This window comes from Canis lupus, chromosome 20 (assembly GCF_011100685.1).
Source record: "Canis lupus familiaris isolate Mischka breed German Shepherd chromosome 20, alternate assembly UU_Cfam_GSD_1.0, whole genome shotgun sequence".
NCBI classification, from domain to species: domain Eukaryota; kingdom Metazoa; phylum Chordata; class Mammalia; order Carnivora; family Canidae; genus Canis; species Canis lupus.
This window is the reverse complement of record NC_049241.1, coordinates 56,819,600-56,835,529: the sequence shown is the minus strand read 5'-3', so window position 1 is coordinate 56,835,529 and position 15,930 is coordinate 56,819,600.

Here is a 15,930-nt window from a genome sequence, read left to right as displayed (position 1 = left end):
CTCATGGTGATTTGAAGTGTATTCTTAATATGCGAGTAGTTTTAATTCCTTAGTTCTTTAAATTCTTTAAGGGGTTGTCAGAACAATGACATTTTTATACTTGTTGGGGTTTTCTTACTAGCTTAGTGTGGCAGATGCTGGATATCACCCATAATATATTTCCTGCCTTACTGAGAATTTATTTATTTATTTATTTTGGCCGGAGGAACCTTATTCTTTACAACAGCTAGCAGAAATTTGTAATTTTGCAGAGCTCTTCAAAAGCATAGTCTCGTGTGAGTTGCCATTTTCAACTTTTCCCCTTTGCTCTTTGTACTTGCTTGTGATTGGAAATTGGACAATAGGCTTTTACTGAAGAGCTGCTTTGTGACCATGAGCTATAAAATACAGCGTTTGAGGTGGTTCTTCTGCATTGTGTCCTGTCAATGTGGGTAATGTTGGGAACTACATTTCCCTTCCCGTTTTGATTACATGGTCAAATTTTCCTGTAGCCTAACTTGGCCTGAGATTTGGCTTCTACACAGAAGTGAAGAAGCCATTTCTGTGTTTGGAGCCATCTTAAAGTGTGATAGATGCAAAGGGGGCTGTTGGACATCAGCCCATTTTCCTGATTTTGGCCCTGCCAGTCAAGAGTATCATGAAAAAAAATGCCATGTGCTTGATTCCCATCTTTCTCGAGTTGTAGGCTTCCATGAATATCTCAATCAACTATGTGTCAAGGATCCATTTGTGTGGTCTTGCACTCACAGTTTGGATATTCTTACAAATGCTGATGTGTTCTCTAGATTACTAATTCAGACTCACGGTTAGTGATCTTCTCTGATGGGATGAGTCCCCTCTTCTCTAGATTTTTACATATGTGTGTAAGATCTCATTTGTATAGTGAACACCTTATTTTCAATACTTATGTGACTCTGTGATGCTGATTCTGCCACAGAGGCTACAATGTTGCTGCAAAGCAAAACACCACATGGGACTCTGTTAGCCTTTTGCACTTTAAAGTGTGCTGATTTAGTCCTTCTAAGTGACAAAAAAACACCTTCATATTTTAGATTTTGGGGAGAGCTGAATGCTCTTCCTTGAAATGAACTTAACTGTTTGGATTATGTGTCAAAATCAAACAGTCATTATGTGAACAGTGTGATTATGTGTCATTAATAACAGTATGTATTTTATCTTCAAGAATAATCTTTTATAGGGGGATCCCTGGGTGGCTCAGTGGTTTGGCGCCTGCCTTTGGCCCAGGGCGCAATCCTGGAGTCCCAGGATCGAGTCCTGTGTTGGGCTCTCGGCATGGATCCTGCTTCTCCCTCCTCCTGTGTCTCTGCCTCTCTCTCTCTATGTCTATCATAAACAAACAAACCTTTAAAAATAAAAGAACAATCTTTTATAGATATTTCTTAGAAATACACTGTTATCACATCTTTTGTATACTTAATATATTACTATCCCAAGGGCTGCTGTAACAAAGCACTACAAATGAATGGCTTAGGGCAACAGAAATTTTGGTCTGACAATTCTGAAGGCAGAAGTCCAAAATCACAGTATCGGCCAGACCCTGCTTCCTCTAAAGGTTCTAGGGAAGGATCTGCTCCAGCCCTCTCCTAGCTCCTGGTGTAGCTCATTGGCTTGTGGCAATGTAACTAATCTTCACACTGCATTCTGCATGCATGCGTGTTTATCTCCTTTATGTGGCATTTAAAAAAATAAGGACCACACATAGCAAGTTAGGGTGAATCCTATTCTAGTATCTCGGCCTCTAATTATATCTATGACAACGCTCTTTCTAAATAAAGTCACGTTCCCAGGTACTGAGGTTAGGACTTCAACATACAGATTTTGATGGACAATTCAACCCATAAGACTAGATTAAAATATTCCATTGCAATTATGCATTCCAAATCAACTGTGATTTTGTTAAGCGTTATACATTCCACGTCAGTATTTCCAGGTGCATACCACCTAAGGTATTTTGTCATGTATATTTTATTTTTATTGTTATATAAACATTTGTTACTAAACTGGTTTCTTATTCATTGTTAATAAAACCTTAAATAATTGTTTTGTCAGAGCTTTCTAATCCAAACCATTGGGAACACACTGGTAGTCAATGAAAATTGAGTGCCTTGAATTCAAGCAATTTGAGTGAATACCCGAAGGATGTGGGATGTATCAGAGGGTGTTTGGAAGGATATATTTTCAGATTTGAGCTTCTGTTTGGTGATTGTAGAAGGCAGAAATAATTCAATTTAGCTAACTGAAACGAATTTGGAAAGGCAGCAGTCATTATTGAGAAGAGGGGATTTTAAAGAATTTTATTTGAAAGAGAACATGAGTTGGGGCCAAGGGAGAGGGACAAGCAGACTCCTCACTGATAGCAGAGCCTGATGGAGTGCTCCATCTCATGACCCCTGAGATCATGAGCTGAAACCAAGGGTCAGACACTCAACTGACTGAGAAACCCAGGTACCCTGAGAAGAGGAGAATTTTTTTAAAAAATTCCAAATTTAAACTCAATTTAGTTAACATATATTGTATTATTAGTTTAAGGGGTAGAATTTAGTGATTCATCAGTTGAATATAACACTCAGTGCTCATTACATCAGATGCCCTCCTTAATGCCCATCATCCAATACTCCATCCCTCTGAAGAGGGAAATTATTTGCAAAGCTTTTATTTTTATTCCAGTCAGTTAACATACAGTGTTAATGTTAGTTTCAGGTGTACAATATAGTGATTCAGCATTTCCATACCTCACCCTGTGCTCATCACAAATGCACTTCTTTATCCCTATCAACTATTTAACTCATCCCCCTCCTCCTCCCCTCTGGTAACTACCAATTCTCCATAATTAAGAGTCTCTGTTTCTTGATTCATCTCTTTTCTCCCCTTGTGCTGGTTTGTTTTGTTTCCTAAATTCCATATATGAGTGAAACCATATGGTATTTGTGTTTCTCTGATTGAGTTATTTTGCTTAGCATAATACTCTCTAGCTCCCTTCTTGTTGCAAATGGTAAGATTCCATTATTTTTTATAGCTGAATAGCCCATTGTATATATATCTTCTTTTTCCATCCATCAATCCATAGACACTTGGGCTGTTTTCATAACTTGGCTGTTACAAATAATGCTGCTGTAAACATAGGGGTGCATGCATCCCTTTGAATTAGTATTTTTGTTATTTTAGGTAAATATCCAGTAATACAATTGCCGGGTCATAAGGTAGTTCTGTTTTTTACTTTCTGAGGAACCTCCATACTATTTTCCACAGTGGCTGCACCAGTTTACATTCCCACCAATAGTGGAGAAGTGTTCTTTTTTCTCCACATCCTTACCAATGCTTGTTTCTTATATTGTTGATTTTAGCCATTCTGACAGGTGTGAGGTGCTATCTCGTAGTTTTGATTTACATTTCCCTGATAATAAGTGATGAGCATCTTTTCATGTCTGTCAGCCATCTGTCTATCTTCTTTGGAGAAGTCTTGATGTTTTCTGCCCATTTTTATTTATTATTTATTTTTTTAATTTTTATTTATTTATGATAGTCACACACAGAGAGAGAGAGAGAGAGAGGCAGAGACACAGGCAGAGGGAGAAGCAGGCTCCATGCACCGGGAGCCCAACATGGGATTCGATCCCGGGTCTCCAGGATGGCGCCCTGGGCCAAAGGCAGGCGCTAAACCACTGCACCATCCAGGGATCCCCTCTGCCCATTTTTAAATTGGATTATTTGGTTTTTGACTGTTGAGTTTTATGTTTTTTATATATTTTAGATACGAATCCTTTATCAGTGATGTGATTTACAAATATCTTCTGTCATTCCTTTTTTAAAAAGATTTTATTTATCTGAGAGAGCATGGGAGAGAAAGAGCATGCGTGTGAGCATGAGCCGAGAGTGGGGCAGACGGGAAGGGAGAAGCCAGCTCCCTGCTCAGCGGGGCTCTATCCCAGGACCCCAGGAATCAGGGGCTCTATCCCAGGACCCCAGGAATCAGGACCTGAGCTGAAAGCAGCTGCTTAACCAACTGAGCTCTCCAGATGCCCCGTCTTTCATATGTTGCCTTTTTCTTTGCTGTGAAGAAATTTTAATTTTGATGTAGCCCCAATACTTTATTTTTGCCTTTGTTTCCCTTGCCCCTGGAGACATATTTAGAAAACAGTCGCTAGGACCAGTGTCAAAGAAGTTACTCCCTGTGTTCTGTTCTAGGATTTTTGTGGTCTGACGTTTAGTTCTTCCTAATTTTGAGTCTCTTTGTGTATGGTGTAGGAAAGTCATCCAGTTTCTTTCATTTGCATGTTGCTGCCCAGTTTTCCCAAGACTATTGAAGAGACTGTCTTTTTCCCATTGGATATTCTTTCCTGCTTTGTTGAAGATTAGTTGACCATATAGCTCGGAGCCCATTTCTAGGCTTTCTATTTTGTTCCATTGATCTATGTGTCTATTTTTGTTCCAGTATCATATTGTTTTGATTACTACAGCTTTGTAATATAACTTGAAACCCAGGATTGTGATGCCTCCCACTTTGCTTTTGCAAGATTGCTTTGGCTATTCAGGGTCTTCTGCAGTTCCATACAAATATTAGGATTGTTTGTTCTAGTTCTGTGTAAAATGCTGGTGGTACTTTGATAGGGATTGCATTAAATGTGTAGATTACTTTGGGTAGTTTAGACTTTTAACAATTCTTCCAGTCCATGAACATGGAGTGTCTCCTTTCTTTGTCATCTTCAATTTCTTTTATCATTGTTTTATAGTTTTCAGAGTACAGATATTTCACCTCTTTGATTAGGTTTATTCCTAAGTATCTTGTTTTTTTTGGTACAATTGTCAATGAGATTGCTTTTTAAATTTCTCTTTCTGCTGCTTCATTAGTGGTGCACAGAAATGCAAAAAATTTCTCTACATCAATTTTGGGCCCCACAACTTCACTGAATCTCAGTTTTCTGGTGGAGCCTTTTGAGTTTTTTACTATATAATATCATGTCATCTACAATTACTTTGAGGGGAATGTTTAATCATTTTTGTAGTTTGGAGGTGGGCTTCAGAACATAAAGTATTGGGACGCCTGGGTGGTTCAGTGGTTGAGCATCTGCCCTCAGCTCAGGGCATGATCCCGGGATCCTGGGATTGAGTCCCACATCGGGCTCCCTGTGAGAAGCCTGCTTCTCCCTCTGCCTATGTCTCTGCCTCTCTCTGTATGTCTGTCATGAATAAGTAAATAAATATTTAAAAAAAGAACATAAAGTATCAATTTGAGTGACATGTGATAAGAAAGAAGGTATATATGACATCTTCAAATAGGAATTTTAATGTTGGTAGGAAGAGAGGATGGAAGCTTTTGTTTTAGTGATCCACAGCTTTAGTAAATTCACTTTTACAAGTATCATTTCCATCTGTGCAGACCTCCAGCACTGGCCAGGGAAGAGGGAGAAATAGAACACCTTATTTTATTAAAGAGCAGACAATATCTAATTTTCATTTTTTCCATGCTCTCTTTTTTCATAAGCACTCTACTTCTAAGCATTTCATAGTTTAATGTGATTTGATAATCATTTGTGTCTCATTCTACCCTCCTGCTACATCAGTCCCTCCTCTCACACAGATGAAGACAGTGAAACAGGGAGTACAGAGTTGCCCAAACTCCTGTAGGTCTTAAAAATGGGAAGCCAGAGCCTGGCTGGCTCAGTGATTTAGCGCTGCCTTCAGCCCAGGGCGTGATCCTAGAGACCTGGGATCGAGTCCCACGTTGGGCTCCTTGCATGGAGCCTGCTTCTCCTGCCTGTGTCTCTGCCTCTCTCTCTCTCTCTCTCTCTCTGTGTGTGTGTGTGTGTCTCATGAATAAATAAATAAAATCTTAAAAAAAAAAAGGAAAGCCAGGATTAAAGGTTATTTGTGCTTGATTTTTATCGGGAATTGTCTCAAACTGAGAACACTGGAAGGCAGGTGTGTTGCTGAATTTTAGAAATATGGTATCAAATTTTACAAAAAGACTCCAAAAGCTATTAGGCATTACTTTTATGAGACATGGAAAAGACAGCTATAGGAAATTATGATCATTGGCTAGGAATGGGATTTTAGAATAAGTGGGCACCTATGTTCTTTGGAGAGTGATGGTATATTCTTTGTTGGTATAACTGCATATATGAGAACTCAGAATTATACTTAAAATAATTTTACTGCATGTATTAAAAATCAAAAAGCCAACAAAACTTTTCATTTGCTAAGGGAAAGTTTAAACTACTGAGCCTTGATCTGCTTACACATACCCCCCAAACTATTTTTGGAACTCCGACTGAAGTTAAGAAACACCCACCATGGTCACATATGCCCTCATTTCACACTCAGAACTGGAGAGAAGTGCAAGTGCTCCTGGAATCAGTGTTTTTTTTTTTTTTCTTTTTAAAAGATTTTATTTATTTATTTATTTATGAGAGAGACACAGAGAGAGAGGCAGAGACACAGGCAGAGGGAGAAGCAGGCTCCCTGCAGGGGCCTGATGTGGGACTCAATCCCAGGAGTCCGGGATCACACCCTGGGCTGAAGGCAGAAGCTCCACTGCTGAGCCACCCAGGGATCCCCCTTTTTTTTTTTTTTAAAGATCTTATTTATTCATTAGAGCACACAAGCAGGGGGAGAGGGAGAGGGAGAAGCGCTGACTCCTCGCTGAGCAGGGAGCCCACATGGAGCTGGATCCCACCACCCTGGAATCATGATCTGAGCCAAAGGCAGATGCTTAACCAACTGAGCCATCCAGGTGCCCTGGAATCTGTGTTTATACCAGGTTCCTCCAGTCAGATGTTTGAGAATGCTGTGGTCTGCAACATAAAAGTGTCTCCCTCAAGGAAATCCTGCCTGGGGGCATCCGATCCTTGGCACCATCATGATGTTTTTCGAGGGCCTGTCTGCAGGCCATCTAGCTCTAAGGGTGCATCAAGCCCCATCCTGTGTCTTCCTGCAGGTGGGTGTCATTGGGCCTCTGCACTTCTCTTGGGACATCATGGCAGCCCCGCTGGGCTGAGACCGGCAGAACCCATGTCACACGGACACATGCCCCACAGCCACTGCAGCCCCCACTCCCACAGGAGCACCTGCTCAGCGCTCTCCCACTGGGTCGCGTTTACCTTCAGCAAAGTCACAAACAGACGTCTTGTCAGGGCCCTCAGGTACGTGCATGTGCACTCACACCTGCTGCCCCTCACTCACCTGCCTAGTGTTCTGGAACCTTCTGGTCTGAGGATTTAGGCAGTCTGAGGACTGATGATGCTGGAACTCCTCATCTCAGCTCCAGCCTCCACGACCCATTCGGGACCCCAGCGCCACCTCTCCAAAGCACATGCACGTTTCTACCAACGCCTGCCCCCGTGCCCTGCATGATCTCAGGCCTGGTTGCCTGTGGCAGGTGGAGATCTGGGGAAGTGACCCGGCAGAGGCCCAGAGCCCCACCCCTCGGGCTCCTCCCAGCATGCAGCTGGCCCTGTTGGGAAATGTGCCTTGGAGACCCCTGGGGTTGCAGCCCACTGGGAAGGACAGAAGTGTGCAGGCTCACGTGGGCGGCGTGGACACCTGAAGATCCTGCACCCTTGCAGGGGGAAGCAGAGTCACCATGCTCAGGCTTCAACTTGTGGAACCCCCCCTCTGTTCAGCAGGGGTGCCTCTATGAGTGGGGGCTGGGTGGGACAAGCTCCTGAGCTCCCGAGACCCTAAGGCATCCACTGTCAGCATCTTGGGGAGGATGTTTTGGCCACCCAGGGTGGCTGGAGCAGGGTGTGAGGACACATGAAATCAGTAGAGGGGAGGGCTGCCTGGAGGGCTCGGTGCAGGGCAGGGTGGCTGCCCCTCCACAAGATTGACTCCATTTCTGCCCTCACTGAGATTCCAGTTGGAAGGGCAAAGTCGAAATAAAAAAAAAAAAAAAAAAAAAAAAAAAAGGAAGGGCAAAGTCGTGATGAGTATGTTTCTCAAAGCTCAAAGATCCTAAAGCAGCGGGGAGTGGGGTGGGGTGGGGGTGGCGGGGGCTGGAACATCATGACCCCAGCTGTACTGGGTCCCTGACACTTCTTTCTCAGGTTCCCGTCTTGTGGTTCTTTTCGACAGGTTTTTTCCTACTGTGAAGCCCCCATTCCAGGAGAAAAGAAATAAGTAAAATCTGTAATATAGCGGATGTTGGTTAGTAGTAAGTAGATAAAGAGAGCTGTTGGGTGGGTGCTTTGCAGATGTACCCCTGGGAGTGAATTAGCTTCTCTGGAGACTTCCTCTTTGCCAGCGTGTCTTGAGTGTGTCTGTCTGGATGTGTCCACGTGTATGTCCCAGGAACAGTTTTTGTGATTTTCGTAGGTCACTGCACCATGTCCCATATCTGGGAGAGTTCAGGTGTTAGAGTGGTGGTTCCTGTGTCCTGGCAGGAGTGGCTGTTATTGTCCTTGCGTATTACTGCATGGCTGTAGTGTTTCTCTGGGTTTTTCCACAGTTGTGTTTAAGGAAACCCAAATACACAGCACAGATGATTAGAAGTCACTTGTATTTAACTTTTAAAAGGCAAAAAATTGGGCAGCCCCGGTGGCTCAGCAGTTTAGCACCGCCTGCAGCTCAGGGCGTGATTCTGGGGACCTGGGATCGAGTCCCACGTCGGGCTCCCTGCATGGAGTCTGCTTCTCCCTCTGCCTGTGTCTCTGCCTCTCTCTCTCTCCTCTCTGTGTATTCTCATGAATAAATAAATAAAATCTTTTAAAAAAATAAAAGGCAAAAAATTGGGGCAGCCCAGGTGGCTCAGCGGTTTAGTGCTGCCTTCGGCCCGGGGTGTGATGTAGGACTAAGCACTCTATAGAATGTTGGAGCTCATGAAAACTACCAAAAATAACTTTTCCTTCTCTGACTTTCCAGAATACATAATTTTTATTTAATAAATAGAATATTTTCTCTGACTTCTTGTTAATTGTGCAAATTTTGTAATTTATTGTAATTGTGTAAATAGCTACTAGTCAGATTTTGCTTATTATATGCTGCAATAGGCACTTATTTTCATGTTCATAGATTTGGCTTGGGTGGGTTGTGACAAGTGGTGAGTTTTCAGGAAGCTGAACTGGCTCTGATCCAAGTATGTCCATTCTGGGGCTGAAAATAAATGGATAGAAACTAGCTCAGGGGAGATTCTTCATGATGAGTTACTAAAGGAACAGGGGAAAGCCAAATGCACACACGTATTTCAGGGTTTCTCCCATAACATTTTTTCATGTTGCATCGACTTAAGCAAGTGACATGGTTCAAAATGAAAGAGGAGGCCGCCTGGATGGCAGAGTGGTTGAGCATCTGCCTTTGGCTCAGGTTGTGATCCAGGGGTCCTGGGATTGAGTCCCACATCGAGCTCCCTGCAGGGAGTCTGCTTCTCCCGCTGCCTGTGTCTCTGCCTCTCTGTGTGTCTCTCATGAATAAATAAAATCTTTTTTAAAAAATGGAGGAAAACTTACAATCTTGCTACCATGAGGACATTGCTAGATTGTATTATTTTTTATTTTTTTGATTTATTATTTTTAAAATTTAAATTCAATTTGCCAACATCTAACACCCAGTACTCATCCTATCAAGTGCCCTCCTTAGGGTTTTACAGGGGATTGAAAAATCTACCACACCATCTGAATATCCTTTTAGGAAAGAGATTGCATTAGACAGCATAATTATAGAGACTATACCAAAACTTCCTTTTTTAATTAATTAATTAGTTAATTAATTAATTTTTTGGTCATTATTTATTCAAACTAATTAATTAATTTTTACTTAAATTCAATTAATTAACATGTATCATTAGTCTCAGAGGTAGAGGTCAGTGATTCATTAGTCTTTTTTTATTTTATTTTTTTATTTTTTAATAAAATAATTTTTATTGGTGTTCAATTTACCAACATACAGAATAACACCCAGTGCTCATCCCGTCAAGTGTCCCCCTCAGTGCCCGTCACCCATCCACCCCCACCCCCCGCCCTCCTCCCCTTCCACCACCCCTAGTTCATTAGTCTTTTTTTAAAGATTTTATTTATTTACAAGAGACACAGAGAGAGGCAGAGACACAGGCAGAGGGAGAAGCAGGCTCCCTGCGGGGACTCAATCCCAGGACCCTGGGGTCACAACCTGAGCCAAAGGCAGATGCTCAACCACTGAGCCACCCAGGCATCCCAGTGATTCCTTAGTCTTACATAATACCCAGTGTGTAAGAGGCTTCCCCTTTTTCCACATCCTCGCCAACATCTATTATTTCTACAGCTATTGATTATAGCCTATTTCCCTGATGCCCAGTGATGTGGAGCATTTTTTTCATGTGTCTGTTGGCCATTTATATGTCTTCTTCAAAGAAATATCTATTCATGTCTTCTGCCCATTTCCTGACTGGATTATTTTTTTTTTTTGAGTGTTGAGTTTAATAAATTCTGTATGGATTTTGGATACTAGCCCCTTATCTGATAAGACATTTGCAAATATCTTCTCCCATTCTGTAGGTTGCGTTTTAGTTTTGTTAACATTTCCTTTGCTGTGCAAAAGCTTTTTATCTTTATGAAGTCCCGATATTTCATTTTTGCTTTTGTTTTTCTTGCCTTTGGAGATGTGCCCTATTCTGCTTTTCACAGGTGTAACTTCCATATGGATAGATTTTTTGCATGTTAGGGAAGAGGAAAAAAACGTAACAGCATTTTGCTTAACAAATAAAACCTAATCTGTCCATTTCTCAGTGTGAAGTTATGTCTTCATATTGCTGCAGAAATTAATGTGATGTGATAATCATTAGTATCTCATTTGACCCATCACCCATTTGAGGTGGAGACCGCCAAAAGGATTGAGGCAGGAGCTGTGATGGCTGTGGTGGTGGTCTCGCCCCTTCTTCCCCAACTCTGACTTTTGGTACACTGAGTGCTGGGATGTTGTGATTTGGTGGTGGTTCTCTAGGTGGCCCCAGCTCCTGGGGTCTCCATGCTCTTATATATCCTGTGCTCGGGCACCATTGACTGATAGGGAAAGCCCCTGATGGTCCCATGGAGCCTCCATGACGAGAGGGATGAGGATATGGCAGCAGAGGTGACTACAGTGGAGGACATGGTGGCTGACGGAGGGGACAGGCACCACTGATGACCTGATTGAGCTGTCTGTGTCTGGAAGCCAAGGACCTGTTTCTGGAAGACTTGCAGCATCTGTGAGGAGCCTGAGCATTATCATCATCACTGTAGGCGGATCTGACCACTGACCCTCAGGGGCTCAGAATCCCCATTCTTTAGCTCTTAGGTGGCCACTGATGGCTCAGGAACACTCCTCTGCACCAGGATGGCTGAAGGAACTGCATTTGGATTTGGGGGCTTCTGCTGTGTGGGTTGGGCATGAAAACAGTTTATTTACCAAAGTTCCAGTGGATGTAGCTCTATGATGATGGTTGTGCCCAAACCCCTGTATTTGTGTATCTGTTGAGCATGGACATTCAATGAGTATTTCTTGATTTTTCTTCTGTGTGTGTAATATCACAATTCGTTTGAAGCCAACATTCTAGGACACACAAAATAGAAAGGATGTAAGTAAAATATGCATTGTGTGGATGGTGGTGATTCCTAAGAAGAAAACACAGCTGGGGGTAGGAGTGTGCTGAGGACCTGAGCTATGTGTGTCTCTGGGAGAGTCTGTTACTTCCCCTGGGACCATTATCTCTGAGGATGTTCCTGTGGTGCACGCTTGGGTGTGTCCATCCGTATTTCACACTGATGAAGTCTGCACGATTCTGTATGTGTCTGCAGAGCCACATTTGTGTGTCTGAGAGGTTCCATGTGTCCTAATGATGATGGTTCCTGTGACCAGGCAAGAGTGTCAACGTGTCTGTGTCACACTGCATGGCTGTACTGTCTTTGTGTCTCTGTATGTGCTTCCCAGTCTGTGTGTAATGAAATATAATGGCCTGCCAGTTTCAGGTTTACAAGTGGGTTCTACTTAACTTCTAAGAGGCACATAAGTATTATATTATGAAATGCTGATAAGTGGAAAAACTAGAAAACTTCACAACTCTTTAAAGTTTGTGTGAGTTTGATACTATATGAAATACGTTGGGATCAAGCTATCTTTTTAGGTTTATTGAGTAATAGCTGAAACACACTAAAATTTAGATATAACTAAGTTTTGATACCTATATGTGTCCATGAAAACATGACTGTGATCATAATAATGAACTAGAAAATTCAGTTTTGATTGAGGAATAACTCATAAATGGAAATTGGGACAGTATACTTCCCGATTGATTAGATACCTGTCAAAGATTGGAGACCATTTCAGGGATAAAAATGTTTCCATGTTATAAAATACAAACATCATCATATTCTACCAAGAGCGGGGCGCTCCCAGCCACGGCAATGCTGCACAGTGGCAGAAATTATGGGTACATTAACACATGGGCAGTAACAAGTGGTTATCTACAAGGGAATAATGAATCTTCTTTCAACTCCATGTATGATAATCAACTTATTGAAGATTGAAGGAGGAAGCTAGAACATTCTTAGAAGTTACAGCAAGTTCTTATGATTTCAGAATATGGAGAGTTTTCTTATAGAAGAGAAAAGGAGTAAGGTACAAAGGAAGAGAATGAGAAACTATCAAACCTACAGATCGCTGAGATGTAGGATAAAAGGCGTACAAAGAAACAAATTTGGGAGAGAATATTTGCGATACATACAAATGAAAAAGATTCATGTCCAGAGTTTTGTAAAGAAATCAGAAGAAACCCATAAACATACAAATGAATTAAAAGTAAGAAAATCACTGATAAATATCTCATAGATGAAAGACAAAAATGCTCAAAATCATCGTTAATTAAAAGCAAGATGTAATCACAAGGCAGTCCTGTTTCACACATGCTATGCAGGCAAATATTCAGCAATTGCAGTGTTGTCAATCATGTGGAATAAATAAATGTACGCAAGGATAGTGGGAGTGTCAATTCACACATTTCATTGACATTTCCTATAAATTTGAAATTATCCATAGTCTCCAACTCAGCAATTTTTCCCAATGTATAGAGAATTTGTTATACATGGTCACTTGGAAATTGAAACAGGAATGAGGAAGAACATGTGAAAAAACAAGAGGAAAACATAAACTTGAAACAGGTCCCAAACTATAAACACTGGAATGGATAAGTAAATCATGTGACCCCCAGCCTCAGATGTCTGCATGCATGAAAACAGACCAAGGCAAAGAAACCAGTGATGACCATGTTCTGGGTAATTCTATTAATACCCTTTCATGAAAAATTAAAAAACAAAGGCAGAGCTAAACAAAATACTACTTAATGATGAATAATAGATGGTAAAGCTATGAAGAATGACTATAAAATTCCCAATAGTGGTCACATCTGGGAGAAGAAGGGAAATGAAGAACAGGGTGGACGCACTGGGAGTCTAATATCTGCCCAAAGTCTATTGATGATTATGTCCAATCTACAGAGTTTATACAATATTAATATTTAAACTTGTCATTTATGCAATGTCTCCAAAGTATGAGATGCCACAGTATACAAATTTAAAGACTTATTTATATGTGAAAAAAAGTACAATTTAAAAATATTTGTTTTACTGTCTTATCTGACCACCCATCTAGTTTTGGTTTCAGTTGGTTTAGAAGATATTCACAAGTCTTTTAACTTGGGTCCATTTAACTCACCTTTAAATTAATTTGAGTAGCAAAAGATTGGGTATGGGCCTTGTCTCTAGAAAGAACTAGTGACACAAACTTGTACCTCATATGCATCCTGCTATGAAAAGAGCTGCAGAGGGCACCTGGATGGCTCAGCATCTGTCTTTGGCTCAGGTCAAGACTCCAGTGTCCTGGGATCAAGTTCCACATCAGGGTCCCCACAGGGAGCCTGCCTCTCCCTCTGCCTGAGTCTCTGGCTCTCTGTGTGTCTCTCAGGAATAAATAAATAAAATCCTTTTTAAAAAGAGCTGCAGGTGGGCAGCCCAGGTGGCTCAGCAGTTTAACGCCACCTGCAGCCCAGGGCGTGATCCTGGGGACCTGGGATCGAGTCTGGCATCGGGCTCCCTGCATGGAGCCTGCTTCCCCCTCTGCCTGTGTCTCTGCCTCTGTGTGTGTGTGTGTGTGTGTGTGTGTGTGTGTGTGTGTGTGTGTCATGGATAAATAAATAAAATCTTTAAAAAAAAAGAGCTGCAGGAATTTATTTTCAATTGCACAGAATCGAAGCATATATCTGTATGTAAACCATGTTACCTTTGTATGTCTAAGGGAAGAAAAAAATGTAGTTGAAATGGTTTCTCTTTACATAAACACTGAATATATGTATAAAAACTAATAAAATTGGAATTTGGAAGGAATAAATGAACATGAATGCTAGAGGGTGTGCTAGGAGAGAGAGTTTTAAGGCAGGTTTCTAAATCTCTTTATAAATTGGTATTCATTTAGGGGTACCTTGGTGGCTCAGTCAGTTAAGGGTGGGACTCTCAGTTTGGGCTCAGGTCAAGATCTCAAGGTCTTGAGATTGAGCCCCTCCCCAGACTCCTTGTGGAGTCTACTTGAGGTTCTCTCCCTCTGCCCCTCCCCACTGCACTAGCTCTCTCAAATAAGTAAATCTTAAAAAAAACCCTGGTGTTCATTTATAAACAATAAACAAAAGTATATTAACCATATTTTATTTTTAATACTTTACAAATCAAATGAGCAATCTATTTTTAATGAGAAACCTCTTCATGCTAAGTCTCTGAGCACTGATTTTTATTTTTTTATTTTTTAAGTCATTTTTTAAAAGATTTATTTATTTATGATAGACATAGAGAAAGAGAGGCAGAGACACAGGAGAACGGAGAAGCAGGCCCATGCCGGGAGCCTGACGTGGGACTCGATCCCGGGACTCCAGGATGCGCCCTGGGCCAAAGGCAGATGCTAAACAGCTGAGCCACCCAGGGATCCCCAGCACTGATTTTTATGAAAGTGGACAATACTTCTTAAAAACCATAAAACATTAATTTCTTCTAGTTTGTAAATAAAATAAGCGATAGTTTCCTTCCACTGGCTCTTAAACTGGGAAGTATTTTCTGCAAACAGAAGCATATTAAAGGAACTAGGCATTTTGAGTCAATCTGTTAAGCATATTAAATTTCTGGGTCCATTCCAAATTTAGATAAGCTTTTGGTGTTTTCCATCGACTAAGTGGCCTGAGGGACATCATCACGGCTGTTCACATTTCAAAGTCTCTAGGGATATACTAAAAAAAAATGGATCTGCAATTAATTTCCTTTTAGTGTAAAATGTGAATCTGAGAATTTGAATAAACACATCTGGTAATTTGTGGTGGTTCTGAGAGAGCCCCGTGGCCAGGTTCAAGCTGCGGGGTTCAAGCATCCCGGAGCATCCGGAGCGCGTTGGCCTTTCCTGATCCAGAGCCGCGGATGAGTCGGGTGGGGAAGCATAGACGAGGACTCAACCGTGTAAACGGCCAAACAGCAAACCGTATCCAGCCCCTGCACGGCGCGTGGTGAAGTCACGGTGAAAGTCTGTGTTCCACAAGAGCACGGAGCCGGGGTGAGCCTGCCGTCCCCCCACCGGGCCCTCCCGTCCCGTCCCGGCTCGTCCAGGCGCAGCCATCCCGGGCAGCCCCCTCCTCCCGACCAAGACGCGTTGCTCCGTGGGGAGACAGTCTGGAGACGGAGCGAGCCGCGGAGCTGCGGGCAGACGCCGAGGTCCTCCCGGGGAACGAGGGCGAGTCTCGCTTGGACACAGCGTCCCGGGTGTGACCCGCGGGGAGGAGGCAGCCACGTGCGCCCCAGCTGCGCCGAGGGGGCGGGGCGGCCGCCCACCCAGGCAGCGGGGCTGGGCGGGGTTTGCGGCGCTAGCCAATCAGGGCCCGGGGGCTCGGAGCGCTGTCCAATCAGAGGCCGGGGGCGGGGCGCTCCCAGTCCCGGGCCG